Source organism: Hirundo rustica, chromosome 11, assembly GCF_015227805.2.
Source record: "Hirundo rustica isolate bHirRus1 chromosome 11, bHirRus1.pri.v3, whole genome shotgun sequence".
NCBI classification, from domain to species: Eukaryota; Metazoa; Chordata; class Aves; order Passeriformes; family Hirundinidae; genus Hirundo; species Hirundo rustica.
This window is the reverse complement of record NC_053460.1, coordinates 17,608,077-17,622,659: the sequence shown is the minus strand read 5'-3', so window position 1 is coordinate 17,622,659 and position 14,583 is coordinate 17,608,077. Positions and strand designations below refer to the sequence as shown.

Below are 14,583 nucleotides of genomic sequence, written 5' to 3'. Positions count from 1 at the left end.
CCCCGCATCCCTCTCCCGGCGGGCATCACCCCAAAGCACGGGGGCGGGAGAAGGGGGGGGTGCTCCTCCTCGCCGACGCTCCGGCCACGTCCCAGCCCCGGCGTGCGCGTCCCCGGTGGCCCCGCTCCGGGCGCGGCCCCCCCGCCTCGGGTCCGCCCGGTGCCCACCCCCGCCCTCCCTCCCTCCTCCCCTCCCTCCGTCGCTCCGGGCCCGAGGAGATGCCCCAGCGCGGAGTTGGCGGCCCGGGCGCCCGGCAGCAGCGCGGGGAGCGAGCGGCGCCGCCGCCCCTGGAAAAGTTGCGCGCCTGCCGGGGGGAAGGCGGGCGGCGGAGGGAGGGGGAAAACCACCACCCCGAAGTGCTCACACGAATTTCCCAGCGCTAGACCTGCCTCCGAGATCAGCCCAATAAGAGCTGTCAGGGGAGGCTCCCGGCTCACTTTTCCACATCGCTTCACAGTTACGTTTGGCAGGCAGGCAGGCGCGGTATAGCGCGCTCAGCCCCGGAATTAGCGGATTTATTTGGAATATCCTCGCTTTCCTGGAGACGTGCGGCTGCCGCTGGCTTGTGCGAAGGGAGAAATTCGTAACCGCGCTCCGGCATGCGGGCACAGAGACCCGGGAAGCCCGGCAACCAGCGGCTCCGCCAGCATCGGCAGCCTCGGAAAGCATGAGGAGAAAATCTGGAGCACCCTGCCCGTTCCCAGGGACCGGCTGATGTTGTTTTACCTCACCCTTTCAATCCGTGCGTGAAGCGGCTGCGGGCGAGCGGCTCCCTTGCTCCTTGAAAGAGTGAGTATTGGCTTTATTCAGACAATTTGTGGCTGGCTGGCAGAGGGCTCTCGCTCCGTGGGTTTCTGGCTGACTTGGGCTCTGTGTGCGTGCAAGGTGCGCTGGGTGAGCGCCTTCCTCGTCCGTAGGTGCGGTATTAGACTGAACAGGGGTGCCTCATTGGGTCGGATGTTCTCAAATTGCCGATAATGAAAATGTCGTGAGATGCTTGTTAGTATTTTTTTATTATCATTATTATTCTCTAGGGAGGAGAAGTGGCGATAATTGTATTTGTCTTCCCGCTTGTTGGTGTTTTTTTGGGGGAGGTTTATTTTTCCTTCCGTTCTACAACCCTCCTTTAAAGAATCGGAAGGACTTTGGATCACAGAGGGTTGCTTCTAAGGCTGGCGAACCCGTTTCTTCTCCCTGTTTTCTTATTTAGTACAATAAGTCCCTGGGCTATTTCACTGTGTTGAATGGATGCAGGGCTGCATTCATGCATTGAAATAGATTGCAGTTTTCGTGCTGAGAATAAAAATCACCCACCAGCCAGATATGTAAATGAGGGAGGAGGAGGCTGGAAGAACCTTGGGGGGGGGGGGGGAAATCCCCCCTATTTATTATCACCTTCCCTCCCCCCAAAGCTTTGCACCCCCTAAGTAAGTAAATAAATAGGAATGGCTTCATAGCTTCCTTTCCTACTTTGGGGAAAGCATCCTAGAGATGCTGCTCTTCTTGAAAGCTGAGCTGGGAATGAATCTGTAGTCATAACCAGCCAAGAGTCATCCCTGTCCCACAAGTTGTTTTCCTTCCTACCCTTTGGCTGACTAAACAGAGGATGCATCCAGCTGAAACTTGGGAGAGGGAGAAAGCCCCTTTAGCCCCAGCCTTGGCTGCTGCGCCGCCAGGGCTCCCAGAGCAGAAACGCAGGAGCCTGGGGCCCCCTGAAGCTGCTGTGCCACCAAACGCTTCATCTTCTCTCTGAGGAAAGCAGAGGAGAAACCATCCTTCAATTCTGCTTGGCTCCGGTGTCTGCTGGGCAGCAGCATCCCAGTCGGGAGCCCCGAGCCGGCAGACACCGTCCCTGCTCGGCAGCACCAGCGCCGGGCTTGGCTGGCAGGCACCGCAGGGCTTCAGCACGGGAGCCTGTGGCAGCTTCTGGGTGGGTAATATAAAAGAGATTAATCCAAATCCTCATTTAGTCTCTGCCTACCGCCATGAAGGTGACACTGCTTAACACAGGCAGGAACTCCTGTGCGGCTCGTCGCCGTTCAGTCACGTCTTGAATTTGTCTCAATTGAAACAGTTTGCGTTTAGTAGCAGGCTAAACAGAGTGGAATCAATCCAACCTGGCGTTTACCGGCGCTGCACAGACCCGCTCGCGTAGCCAACAGGTATCAAACCCTACCCTCGCCCTCCTCCCTTTCAGACAGGCACAAACGCTCTCTGTTTCATGCAAACGAGTCTGTCTCCTCTCCGAAGGGAGAAGAAACACTCATACAACTTTTATAGAGGCTGACGCCTCTAAACAGCCGAGTTGAGCACATCAGCGGCTCGCCCGTTGTGGCGCTGGGTATCGCGGACAGGTGTTTTTTGGGAGGTGCTGATTGCAAGGACTCAAATAGCGACAACTGTTTATTGTTTCAAATATAGCGTGTTAGCCCCTAATGGGAGGGAAATTAACAGCTGCTCACTTCAGTTTCAATCAAAGAATAGAGCTGATAACTACCAAAGCTATAGATAAAAAATCCTCTTAACTTCACTCATCCTCTTTTGGAAATTCTTCAAGAGTTTCTCTGCGACAAGGATAAGGAGAAATATGCAGTGCTCTTGTGTGAGTGGTATTCCCCCTCTGTGTTTAATACTAGACTGCTTGTGAACAAGTAGAGACATCACAATAGGCTTCTCAGTATATATAAGTAAATAAAAAATAAATTCAGAGGAGTGGGAAATAACTCCCGTATACATTTTACGTGTCTTAAACAAGATGATGAATCTTCAGGAGGAAGTTAGTATTTGGCATACTCGTGAAATCAGCAGATTTCACACCCACAGAATCTGATAACATCAGAACCCAAAAGCTCTCTGTGGTGTTACCTCCCTGCCTGATTGCATGGATGGTTGTGACAGAGGAACCCTAGGAAGGGAAGTGATTATTACATGATATTTTCATCCTTTAAGCCTTACTGTTCCACCTCACTGCTTACAAAACGAGCACAGCTTTCTGGTAGCTTCCTCCTAAGCTATTTATTAACTCCCTGCTTTTTCCAAACTTGCATCCTAGCCATGGAGGACTTTGATTTCTATGCTTAGTTGTAAGCTAAGGGCCTTCAATGTCCTTGGAGATTGAAGCATTTCATGTAAGTTGGTTCTTAAATTATCCAGGTGAGCAATTTCTTAACTGGGCAGGCTGCTGGCCAAGAAACTAACTTTGGACATTTTCTTCAATATTAAAAAATCAATAACACTCCATGCACCTGCTTAACAACTGCAACTGGTTTTAATAAGAAGCACGGCTGTGTATGACAGCTACTCCTTTTATGCCTTTCCTTTAAAATAAAACAGAAGTTTTCATCTCTGTGAGGCGAGGTAGAATCCTCCTTAGATGAAGTCTCTCTGTGCTTTTGGAATGTTATTTAGTCATTCCCATCAGCTGCTGCTACTGAGGTCCAAGAAAAGAATTTTAAAGGGGGAAGTAGTCCCACAATCAGACTTAAATTCACTTTTTTGTGACATCTGTTACTTTTGAATTTTTGTCATTTGTGATCTTCAGGATTTTTCCAATAACATTGCACCTTTATCAAATCAATTTAATTGATCCCCAGGCCCTTTTTTTCCTCCACTGTTATCATATGATGCATTGTCTTCTCTGAAAAAAAAAAAAAAAAAAAAAATCCTTCTCCCTTCTACAGGATGTAGAACCATTTCAAGTGAGAACTCCTGTCAACCATGGACATAAATTTCGGTCTATTAGCCCCTGAAGCTCTTCTTGAATTTTCTGTTTGCTCTCATACAGTTGCAGATTTCATCTTTTTAAATCTTCGCTTAGGAAGACCATTCCCATAGACTTTAGCTGGGACTATTTCAGACATTTATTGAAAATAGAGGCTTGGAACCCACCCACTTGACACTTGGTACGCACAGATCATTCGATTTCCAAAACCTGAGGGATGTTAAAGGGAGAGAAATACTGATCTCTGAGATCATGGACAAGAAGGGATGTGAACATGTCCTAATAATTTCTCGGAGCTGTGTATTTCTAAGTGATGATTGTGCATGTTTTGTGACAGAAAGCGACTGCTCATGCAGGTATTCTTATAAATTGCCCGTACTTATCAGATACCCCATGTCTCAGCAGTAGTCCTTTTCTGTTTTAATATTATTAAACCCTGACCTACTATTAATACAACTGCATCCTTGTAGTATACACTAAAGTGGTATCATAAGAATCTTCCATCTACGAGTATAAAATAATAAAACCCAAATTCTTTCAGTGGGAGGCAAATGCTACGGCAATTTGAGCTTGGAACATTTTAAGCATCATTGCTACCATAAGATCACATCAATAGAATTAAATTAGATCATGGAAACTTAACATTTTTCTTAGTGTTGTTGCCATAGAAAAGGTGGCTCACTTCAGAGCTTCCTGAACATAACTATTTGAGCAGTAGACAGACAGAGAACAAAATAAGTCCAATTTGAGATTACAAATGTGTCTTTGTATATATACACACATTTATTTCCCCCTCCTTTGTTCTAGAATCTGTTCAGCATGTTTCTCATTTTGTCAGTCACATAAAATAACATCAACTCAGTGGCATTTCAACTGCATTAATAAAATTTTGCTCCCAAAATACATTGGGTACTGTTGGTACCTGGTGTAGTAAGTGCAAGCTGAAAAGAAAAAAATATCTGTGAACCACTTCAGTTATCAAGAGATAGTCTTTTACCTGGAGTCAGATGCTATAAAATCTGATTTCCACCTGCCTTAGCCATGAGAGCAGCCTTTATCCATGGGTTGGCTGCAGTGATAGCACTCACAGAATTGATTTGCCAAGGTGTTGATCATGATGTGTCTTGTGGAAATCATTTGAAATTGAGAATGATGAGCACCCTGGCTCAGATTTGAGATTAGCAATGTCTCCCAGTCCCAGATCTGAGAAGGGAAAGCTCCCATGGGAAGGGTCTCCCGTACCCTGCGCTGACTGAGCCTTGGATGAGCTCACAGAGGTTTCTCAGTGTGTCTTGGTCAGGTCTTTGTAACAGATATGGAAGTTCAAAACATTATGAAAACAGTCTCGGCAGTCCCTAGTTCACAGTTTCAACTTTTGTGTACATTCACCCAAAGTGGCTTTTTCCAGGGAAGAAATGCTCAGCCTCATTTGAGAGCTCCCATTTACACCCATTCCTTTGTAGTCACTGATGATCAGAATGATATGCACAGATTTTATGTATTTATGTTCTATAAAAGTATAAATATAAAACTTAAACATTTTTATACATATATATTATTACCAAGCCCTAAATACTACAGCAAATGGAGTGCATGTACTCAAGAAGGAGTGCAAATCTCTAATTGAATTTCACAACACTTCGGATGTGACTCTCTCTTATGGATTAAATGTAACAGCCATCATTGCCCTTTAAGTAACAGAGCATCAAAACTTAATGTCACTGAAGCTTAGATTGAGTTCCGTGTTCTAGTCTCTGACCTTTATTTTTTGTGTGTTTCCAAAAGTTAGATGAAAACAAATGAATGGAGGAAAAAACAAAAAAACAAAAAAACACCAAACCCACAAAATCTCAGCTTGGCAACTCCCAAAGAAATAAATTTAACATTGGAGAGTCCTAATTCTTCCCCAATGGCTCATCTAAATTGATGGTAAAACTCCCATCAAATTGAGTGATGCAAAATTAGAAACCTTCATTTCTAATTTCACATATCTCAGTAGAGATTTGAGGTTTCCTGCAGCCATACTGTATACAGTTAGAAAAGTCCAGGTATGTTCAGAATTTTCCTCTTTAAAGATTTTTTTAATACACACACACGCCCGTGCATATGGCTGGTGAGTTTATGTAGCTTTCACTAAGTCATGATGTCCAGTCATAATTTTATAAGCTTAGTTTAATTGGAATACGTGTCAGGAAAACTTGTGGGTTTTCCCTTAAGTATTATGTTTTAATTCTGTAGAGAATACCCAATATTCGTTAAACAAAGCAAATGAATATGAAAAATTCTGTTGTACATATTTATATATTAAAAAAAAAAAAAAAAAAAAAAAAGGCTGAAAAAGAAGCCCAGAAAGCAAGCTATTTATGTCCTCCATTAATATTTAAAGATTTTATTTTTTATTCAGGAAGTAGAGGATAAGCACATCCCAGCTGCTGAAAGTCTCCTGATAAACAATGCCCCAGGCAGAGCACGGTTAACACCTAATTCTCAGTCGCCGGCCAATCTGTTTGCCTTTTGATGAGCTGGCTTCGTGTTGAGCAGGAGTTGCCTTTTCTCCCTCCTCGCCTGTCAGAGTGATGGAGTCTCAAATTATGGAATGCACCTTCCGAGGAGAGCAGGGCTCTCACAGCCCGGGGCTGAGGCGGTGCGCTCTGTGCGCTGCGCTTCTGTTTTAGGCAGGAAAATCGCTTTAATCAGTGGACTGCAGAGAATAAAAATTACTTCAGATCACTTCTTCCTCTTGCTATAGGATGGAAACAGTGCTGATGCAACTGTTTTTTTTCTGTGTAAGCTTTTGGACCGCTCTGGAAGTCTTGTCTGTCTCTCGTCTCTGTTTTGAAGCTACGTCATGCGAAGATGTTCTGACACGCATTGGTGGATTTTCTGACTCCCAAAAACCCAAACCTTCCCTTTTGCCTAAGTATAAGAAGTTGAAAGGGAAGGTTGCAATTTCTTTTTGCATCTCTGTAGAGCTAAAATAGCTCTATTGCCATTTTAATACCTATGGCTTTCGTATCAGCTGTCATGAAAAAAACATCCACACCAAAAAAAAACAAACCCAACCCAATGTAACAAAAAACCCACCCAACCAACCAAAACCAAAATGACATTAAAGTATTTTAAATACTTATTTCATTAGGGAGGAAATTTCGCCTTCAGCTGCAAACTTAGTGGCACATGCTGTCTCTTTGTCCTGTACCTGAGCATGTGTAGCACACTGGAAGTCCAGAGCACTGCACAGAGCAAGGAATAATAAAGAATAAAAATAGATTGAAGGTTCTGACGACACCCTTGGTGGGTTTCTTTAAAAGCATTCTGGTTCTATAAAGTAGTGGCTGCTTCTGGAAAGACTGACAGCTTTATATACAAAAAGTCTGAGCCTTGACAGCTTTAAAGTTGTCCCATATTGATTTTACTACCGAAGAGTAACAAAAATAAGAAATTATGTTGATACCAAGAGAAGCTGTACAATAAGCATGATATCACTGGGTCAAGAGAGTCTTTTGTGGTTTGGTTTTTTTAAGAAAGGATTTCCTGATAGTAAATATTTGTCAAAAATGAATAAAAAAAAATTAGTCACATAAAGCAGACTTTGTAGATATGATAAAGTATCACGTTAAGCAGGCACATAATAACAAATAATTTATTATAATAATAATGGAGATATATTTCAGTGTGATGGATGTCATCATTTGCTCTCTATCCCAAAGCCTCAGTGGAGCTGTGACAGATAAGGACCTATATCCTAAAACAGCCTCATCTCCACTCCAGAACACCAAGTAATGGCATTTCCCAGGTAAAGCACCAAAGTAAGGGAAAGAAGGAAGAGGAATTTATCTTAGAAAAGCTTTTCTAAACCTTCTTTCCGTCTGCCTCTGAAACAGACTCCTAAAACTGAAGTAACCTGCTTTTGGTAATGATAATCTAGATAGATTAATAAATCTATTAGGGCTCTAAAAGTTGAAGAAACGGTTGCATTTCTGTAGCTGCATGTCCATTTTTTCCCAGTGCATGGATTCCCTCAGCTACATCTGATGCAGAAGCTAACACTGTGCCTAAACGAGTCCTTTAGCATTTGACACAAGCTCAGGAGCTCGCTTAATAACCTAAAGAACTGTGCAGAAGTCTTTAAAGAGTAGCAGAGCATGACTAAGCTTAAAAAAATAAAGTGACATATCTTTGCTGGCTGAATTACTCTGTGTGTGGGTAGGGCACAACACCTAAGACAAAAACAGGAGAAAAGTGGTGCTTGTTGCCATTGCTGCTGAAATAAATAATGCTTTAGGAATCTGCTTTTGATTTCCCAGGTAGCCATAAGCAAATTGCCACATCAGAATAAACTCGTGCAATAGATTTGCACTTGGATTGGCAGGAAGCTCCGACAGCACCAAGGATTCCCGGCCCTGCTGCAATAGAAGAGTTCGTGTAACGTTTCCCCTCTCATTTCCCCCCCTGTGCAATTCCAGGTGCGTGGCCGAGGGAAGGGACGCGTGGGTAATGCTTTAATGCTTTTCCGTGTTACAGCTAACTCCAGGTGACGTTCCAGTCCCTTAAAATCACTGTTAGTGCAATCTGCTGCAGCTGCACGGGGTGATGGTGCTTTGCAGTGGTGCCTGGGCCATGCCTGGGCTGGCTGCTGGCTCTGGGCTGTGTCCAGCCCCTCTGCAGGGCACTGGGGTGTGCTGGGCCACGGGAGCTCCCTCCTGATGGTCTCAGAGCAGCACATCTGGGGGAGAGCTTTCTGTCCCTAAAACCTGCCAGCATCCATGAATAGAACCACGGTGGGATACCCTGACTGGATAGCAGGAGTCCATCAGACATTTATTTAGGTAGTTTGCCATCCCTAATTGCCTGTTTCTCCTCCAGAAATTTTCCTCCACTCCGTTCTGTTGATTCAACTATTTCTCTGCTCTCTGAAGTATACAGTGAAACTTCATATGCTTTTTGTCAGCACAGTTGTTCTCAAAACTTCCCGTTGTCGTCCTGTAGTCAGTGGGTTCTTTAGTTCTGCATTCATCTGGGTTAGAATCTTGAAGGAAAACACTTTTTTGGAACAGGATTTTGTTGCAAATTATTTGCATTAACCCACATTTCACTGTCTTACAATGGCCTGTCTTACAGTGTTGATTGCAAATAGCACAACTGCAGGGACAGTAAACTGCAGTGGAGAAGGAACGGGAATGGAGACCAATTATTTGGAATGTGTAGCTTGCGTGTTGTGGGGGCTGAGAGGGGGGTAAGAGCCTCTTAAATGAAAATTGCTCTTGGTGGAATTATAGCATGAGCAATGGCCTAACCCAACTCTGTCAAAATGATTTGGTTTTAAAAACACCTTACTATTAGAGGCGTTTAAGTTAACAAGATCACTCTGACAGAACTGGGTTAGGGAGTGACTGCACTCAGTTCTCGGGGCAGACAAGAGGAAGGAGAGTCTAGCCAGGGCATGCAAGTGGCACATTGCAGTGGGCACTGTGAGCAGGACCTGAGCCACTGCCATGGCAGCCTGGCTGAACACTCCCTCTTCATCGTGCTCTTAGGTGGAGAACTGCCTCTTAATTTGACTGTTTTGTGAGTAAGTGAGTAATCTTTACACAAACGAGTAATCCACGGGGGAGCAAGCGTTATTATTTATGGCAAGAAATATTCATTCCTTTGCAGAGGAAAACACGAGCATGCTGCCTTATCCAAGGTGATTTAAATCAAGTACAGGTACAATTTAATAGATATGTACTGGAAACAGGATGGGTATGGAGCTAAGTTATGCGGGTGAGGATGACAAGTTTATTTGTTGGAGATGGTGTTTTGATAGTTTTCTGGTGGAATTGAGGTTTGTTCTGCTTTAAAGGCAAATTAAAAACCTTTACCACAGTTCTCTTGAGAGAGGGATGGAGCAGCTCTGCTGGGAGGAAAGGCTGGCACAGCTGCCATTGCTCACCCGCACAGGAGAAGCTTTGGGGTGAGCCCAGTGCGGCCTTGCAGGGCCTGAAGGAGCTGCAGGAAAGATGGAGAGAGACAATTGCCAAGGGCTGGAGGGACAGCACACAGGGAATGGCTGCCAGTGCCAGAGGGCAGGGCTGGGTGGGATCTTGGGCAGGAATTGTTTCCTGGCAGGGTGTTGAGGCCCTGGCACAGGGTGCCCAGAGCAGCTGTGGCTGCCCCTGGATCCCTGGCAGTGCCCAAGGCCAGGTTGGACACTGGGGCTTGGAGCAGCCTGGGACAGTGGAAGGTGTCCCTGCCATGGCTGGGGTGGGACTGGATGGGCTTTATGGTCCCTCCCAACCCAAACCAGTCTGGGTTTCTGTGAAGAAGGGGAAGAATTCCAACAAGTGGGGCTGGAGCATTAAGGGCTTCTTTTTCTTTTTTTTTTTTTTTTTTTCCCCTGAAAATGTAAGGCTCTGCTGTGCTGGCTTACAGGGATGAGTGAAGCAAAGATAATCACTCTTCCCACTGTGGGAAGGCTTTGCATCATTTTGCTGCTTCTGGAGGGAAAGGACCTTCTCTGAATCCTTGAGAAAAAGGGGTGAGGAAGCAAAAGTTGTAGTGTAGCCAGTACCTAGGTACATAGTACCTACGTACCAGAGAGGTACGAACAAACCTAAAAAGTTTAAGAAACAGAAAAAAAGAAGAAGTGAAAGAAAAAAAAAAAAAACGAAATCAACAGATACTCCACACCTGTGGGGACAAAAAAAAGGGTAAGAAAAGGCACTGGCTGGCACGGTCTAGGTGGTCATTAAATGAAGGCCCCTCATCAATTATTTGAGGATTTGCTTATATTAAATTAGTATCTAAGATAAAAATTACGTATTTAATGTACAAAATATAGTTGATCCTGAAAATTCTAAAACCTTTTTGGGCAAAAATAATATTTAGTTTGGTTTGGTTTGGTTTGGTTTTTTTGTATCTCAGATGTAACTCATTTAAAGAAAGCAGCACCCAAGGTTTATTTTTGCCTTAATAACAGTTGTTTAGTAACTCATAAAATCCATCACAATGAAATAGTGAGGTCAAAGGGCTGAGATGCTGCATACGATCACTGCAAATGAAATAATGAAAAAACTCTCCTGCAGCTCTTAAGACAACCCTCCGTGTCTCTTGTGTGGAGAAACACTAGAGTGGCTCTAAAATCTTTTAAACTGAGTTCATGGTGTAAATCAATGCACTGGCATTGTAATGAAGTGGTTTATTTGACCAGATGAATACTCTGTGCTTTGAAAATAAAAAAAAAAAAAAAAAAAAAAAAGAAAAGTCTTTGTTAAAAGCTTTTTATGATCTTATTTTGCTTCTTTTTCAATGGGAAGTTTATACCTTCAACTACTCTTATTATCTTTATTAATCTTTTTAACAAATTACTGCATTCCAGTGGTCACCTTTTAAAGCTACAAGATGAATTTAAAATGGTTTTAATGAAATGAGCTCTATCACAAGTGCTTTCCTCCACTCATACTCAAAATGAGCTTTGTATCTCTGTAATTGTCCACTGCCATACCTGGCTCTCACTCTATGCAAGGATGAGCTCACAGCTGTAACCTGCACAGATCTGAGCTCCAGAAGAGGTCCCAGTGTGTATGACATTGTTTTCTGAAGATGTGTGCTGGCTATGTCTTCCTATTAGGTTATAAACCTCTCTGTAATCACTTGGTGTTGTACAAGACTTAAGCACTCTGTGGCTGAGTTTTATGTGCAATGTTCCAAGGTGCAAGTTCCTGTGAACAGAATAATATTTTTCTAAAACTCTATCAGCACACAAGAGGGGAAAACAAACCACTCAGCTTTATCTGCACTTCTCTATAGGTTGTGCATGGAGAACAAAATTTATAAATACAGTCTTAAGTTTTTGAAAACATAAGGCAGTTGTTCGAATCTCTGCTCCATGACATAGTGAAGCATTTGCTTTCATCTATTTGCTACATTAAAGACATTCTTTGTATTTTAAATATCACTCTTCTCTTTCAGGCATGAATGGAGAACTGGAGCTGTTTTGTAAACAGCTTTGCTGGATTAGAGTAGATCTGGAGTTGTATATATCCGACAGTGTACTGGGAAACCACTCAGATCACTGAAGTTTTGTTTAAGACAACAGCCCAGGGCAGTTGAAACATGTGGAGATTAAAAGCAAAAATTATACTTTTATCAACACCAGCATAATCTTGATGAAGGTGGAGCACTGCAGCCCTGGGCCGGCACAGCGCGGAGCTGGAGCTGCTGGAGAGAGCCCAGAGGAGGCACCAGCATGAGCAGAGGGCTGGAGCAGCTCTGCTGGGAGGAAAGGCTGGCACAGCTGCCATTGCTCACCCGCACAGGAGAAGCTTTGGGGTGAGCCCAGTGCGGCCTTGCAGGGCCTGAAGGAGCTGCAGGAAAGATGGAGAGAGACAATTGCCAAGGGCTGGAGGGACAGCACACAGGGAATGGCTGCCAGTGCCAGAGGGCAGGGCTGGGTGGGATCTTGGGCAGGAATTGTTCCCTGTGAGGGTGCTGAGGCCCTGGCACAGGGTGCCCAGAGCAGCTGTGGCTGCCCCTGGATCCCTGGCAGTGCCCAAGGCCAGGTTGGACACTGGGGCTTGGAGCAGCCTGGGACGTGGAAGGTGTCCCTGCACATGGCTGGGGTGACACTGGATGCATTTAAGGTCCCTTCCAACCCAAACCACTCTGGGATTCCGTGATTCTGTGAAATACATTCTTGAGGGCCACGTGCTTCTCTTCTTTTTGTTGCTTAGAAAAAGGTTGTTCTGGCTTCACTGGAATAATTTTGCTGTTATTCAATACCACTGCTTTAGACCATGGCATAATATAGGAAGGGAAAGTGCTACTGTGCCTCACCTTCTGGTCTTCCTTGATTTCCGAGTCTGCCCTTACATATGGTTTTTTAGATGTTATCACAGCCTGGTTCAAGAGCCTGTCATCCCATCCTCTACATCTAATCCAGAGGATTACAATTTAACTGCTGAGCACTTCTCAATTTTCCTATTAGTCAATGTGTAAACTGCTGGGCCACTTATTTAAAATGCCTTCTCTCGGCTCCCAGCCACATACATGGTGTTCTGCTCCCTGGAATGGGGCGCAGAAGTGATTTCCAATTTTGGTGAAGAAATCTGGGGGCAATCCCACCTCCATGCATTGCATAAAGTGTATGCCCTGATTCACTGACAGAGCCTGAATGAGAGTCTGTTTCTCAAATAACTCTTACAAGGCTCCTGCAGTCCAGGTTGAGCTGTCGAGAACTTTATTCAGCTCAATAGTTCCATGCTGATCACATTCCTTTGCAGCACTGGGATGTGCCAAAGTCCCTTTGGGTTTTTTTCCTCTGCCCTGCACTGCTCAGCTTTGCTGTGAGTGCTCAGAATCTCCCAGCTCTGTGTGCTCTGAGCTTGTGTAACTGTGCTCCTCACGGGGCTGTTTCACTGAGGGGGGGTTAATGGCATGGTGTGTGCATCACTGATATTTCTGATGTGGTTTGGACTCGTTTGCCTTAAGGTACTGCTGAACACACAGCTACCGTGAGAACAGTCCAGTCACAGCAAATCTTCTGTTTCAGTGTGAGAGGATAGGACCTACATTGGATTGGAGTAAATGAAGAGTAACAAGCAGGAAGTCTGGGGGAGGAACCGAGGAGGGATGCGCTGAAATGAACTTCATGCTTTCTAAGGATTGAGAGTGGCAGTGTGAAAACCAAATATCCTGTTCTTTCTTCAACCAAAAATGTTTCTGGGAGCATAGTATTGTTTTATCTCATTTATTTCATTTCTTTTAGAAGGCAGGCTGTGGAGATTGATTAGGAATTGTTTTCAAAAAGCTTCTTCAATATGAATGGAAGTGCTTTATTATTATTTGGTCCTGTTGATGAAAAGAGCTATACGACCTTGTGCTGGAAGTATAAGGAAGTCAGTCATGTCCACTTGGGTCCTTTTTTCTGGGGGGTTCTCAGGGTTTATATTCAGAGTGGTTTTTCACCCAGAAGCAGAGTCACGCTAAAAAGAGGAGTGTGTCACCTCTTGCCCTGTTCAAGCCCTAAAAAGGACCCTTAGGTTGTGTTCTCAGTTTCTGCCCCCTGTTTTGAATTTAATCCTGGATGTTGGTTGAAGATGCTGTCTCTTGCTCTGTTTTACAGTGGTTCTATTTCTCCTGTGCTCTGATTCTTTGTCCATTGAAGAAATCAGAAAAATCTGTGTTCTTGCAGGCACAGGCACCCACTCCTCCAGTCAGATATAAAGAGGATCCCATTTGAGCTAAACCAATCACTTTGACTGCAAGTTTGGCTGTTTGTCTCTTTTGATACCTCCCACCACCCAACACGCCCCCGAAAAGAAATCTCTGTTTAACATGTGCCAGAAAGCAGCAGCAGTAAACTCCATTTAATTCCCTGCACTGAAGAGGCTTTTCAGAGGGTGACTGATGCATCCCATCATTGAACTGTTTGCTCCTCTTCCTTTTCTGGGATTGAGAGGATATCAAGACATTTCAAGCCTCTCTTGCTTCTCTCACATTTTCCCCTAAACTTTTTTGCAAGAGCTTGCTGTATTCTCTGATTCGTTTATTTCCACCCCAGTTGGCAATGAGGCCTATAAAGCTCCAGGTTCCCCTGTAATGGATATTCCCCTCATTCTGGATGCATTGTCAAAGCACTGCACTATTAGCTCACCATTCTTCCATGCTGCTTGAGAGATTGAGTTTCACTTTGGTAGCAGCTCCTCTCTCCTTCTAACAAGACAAGTTTCTCACAGTTTCAGGTTTTCATGCAACAGATTTCACAGTTGCTTTGGCAATTACTGAAGTTTAAAAAAAACCATAAAACTTTCAACATGGTTTGCTTTTCAAAGAACAGCTGACTTTTACTGGTCATGTAAAAGGTGTTCTGCATGTTTTAT

At 44.3% G+C, this 14,583-nt stretch overlaps 1 protein-coding gene across 4 annotated transcripts in view; it reads left to right on the top strand.

Moving 5' to 3' along the window:
- The first annotated feature begins 281 nt into the window (after nucleotides 1-281).
- CDH8 (cadherin 8) overlaps nucleotides 282-14,583 on the top strand; it is a 156,666-nt gene continuing 142,364 nt past the window's right edge. For 3 of the 4 annotated variants that reach the window (XM_040075132.2, XM_040075133.2, XM_040075130.2), the window contains exon 1: nucleotides 282-789. The gene's annotated coding sequence lies outside the window, so the exon portion shown is untranslated. Of the gene's footprint in view, nucleotides 790-8,121; nucleotides 8,188-14,583 lie in introns of those variants that run through there. The other variant, XM_040075131.2, reaches the window with a different exon arrangement.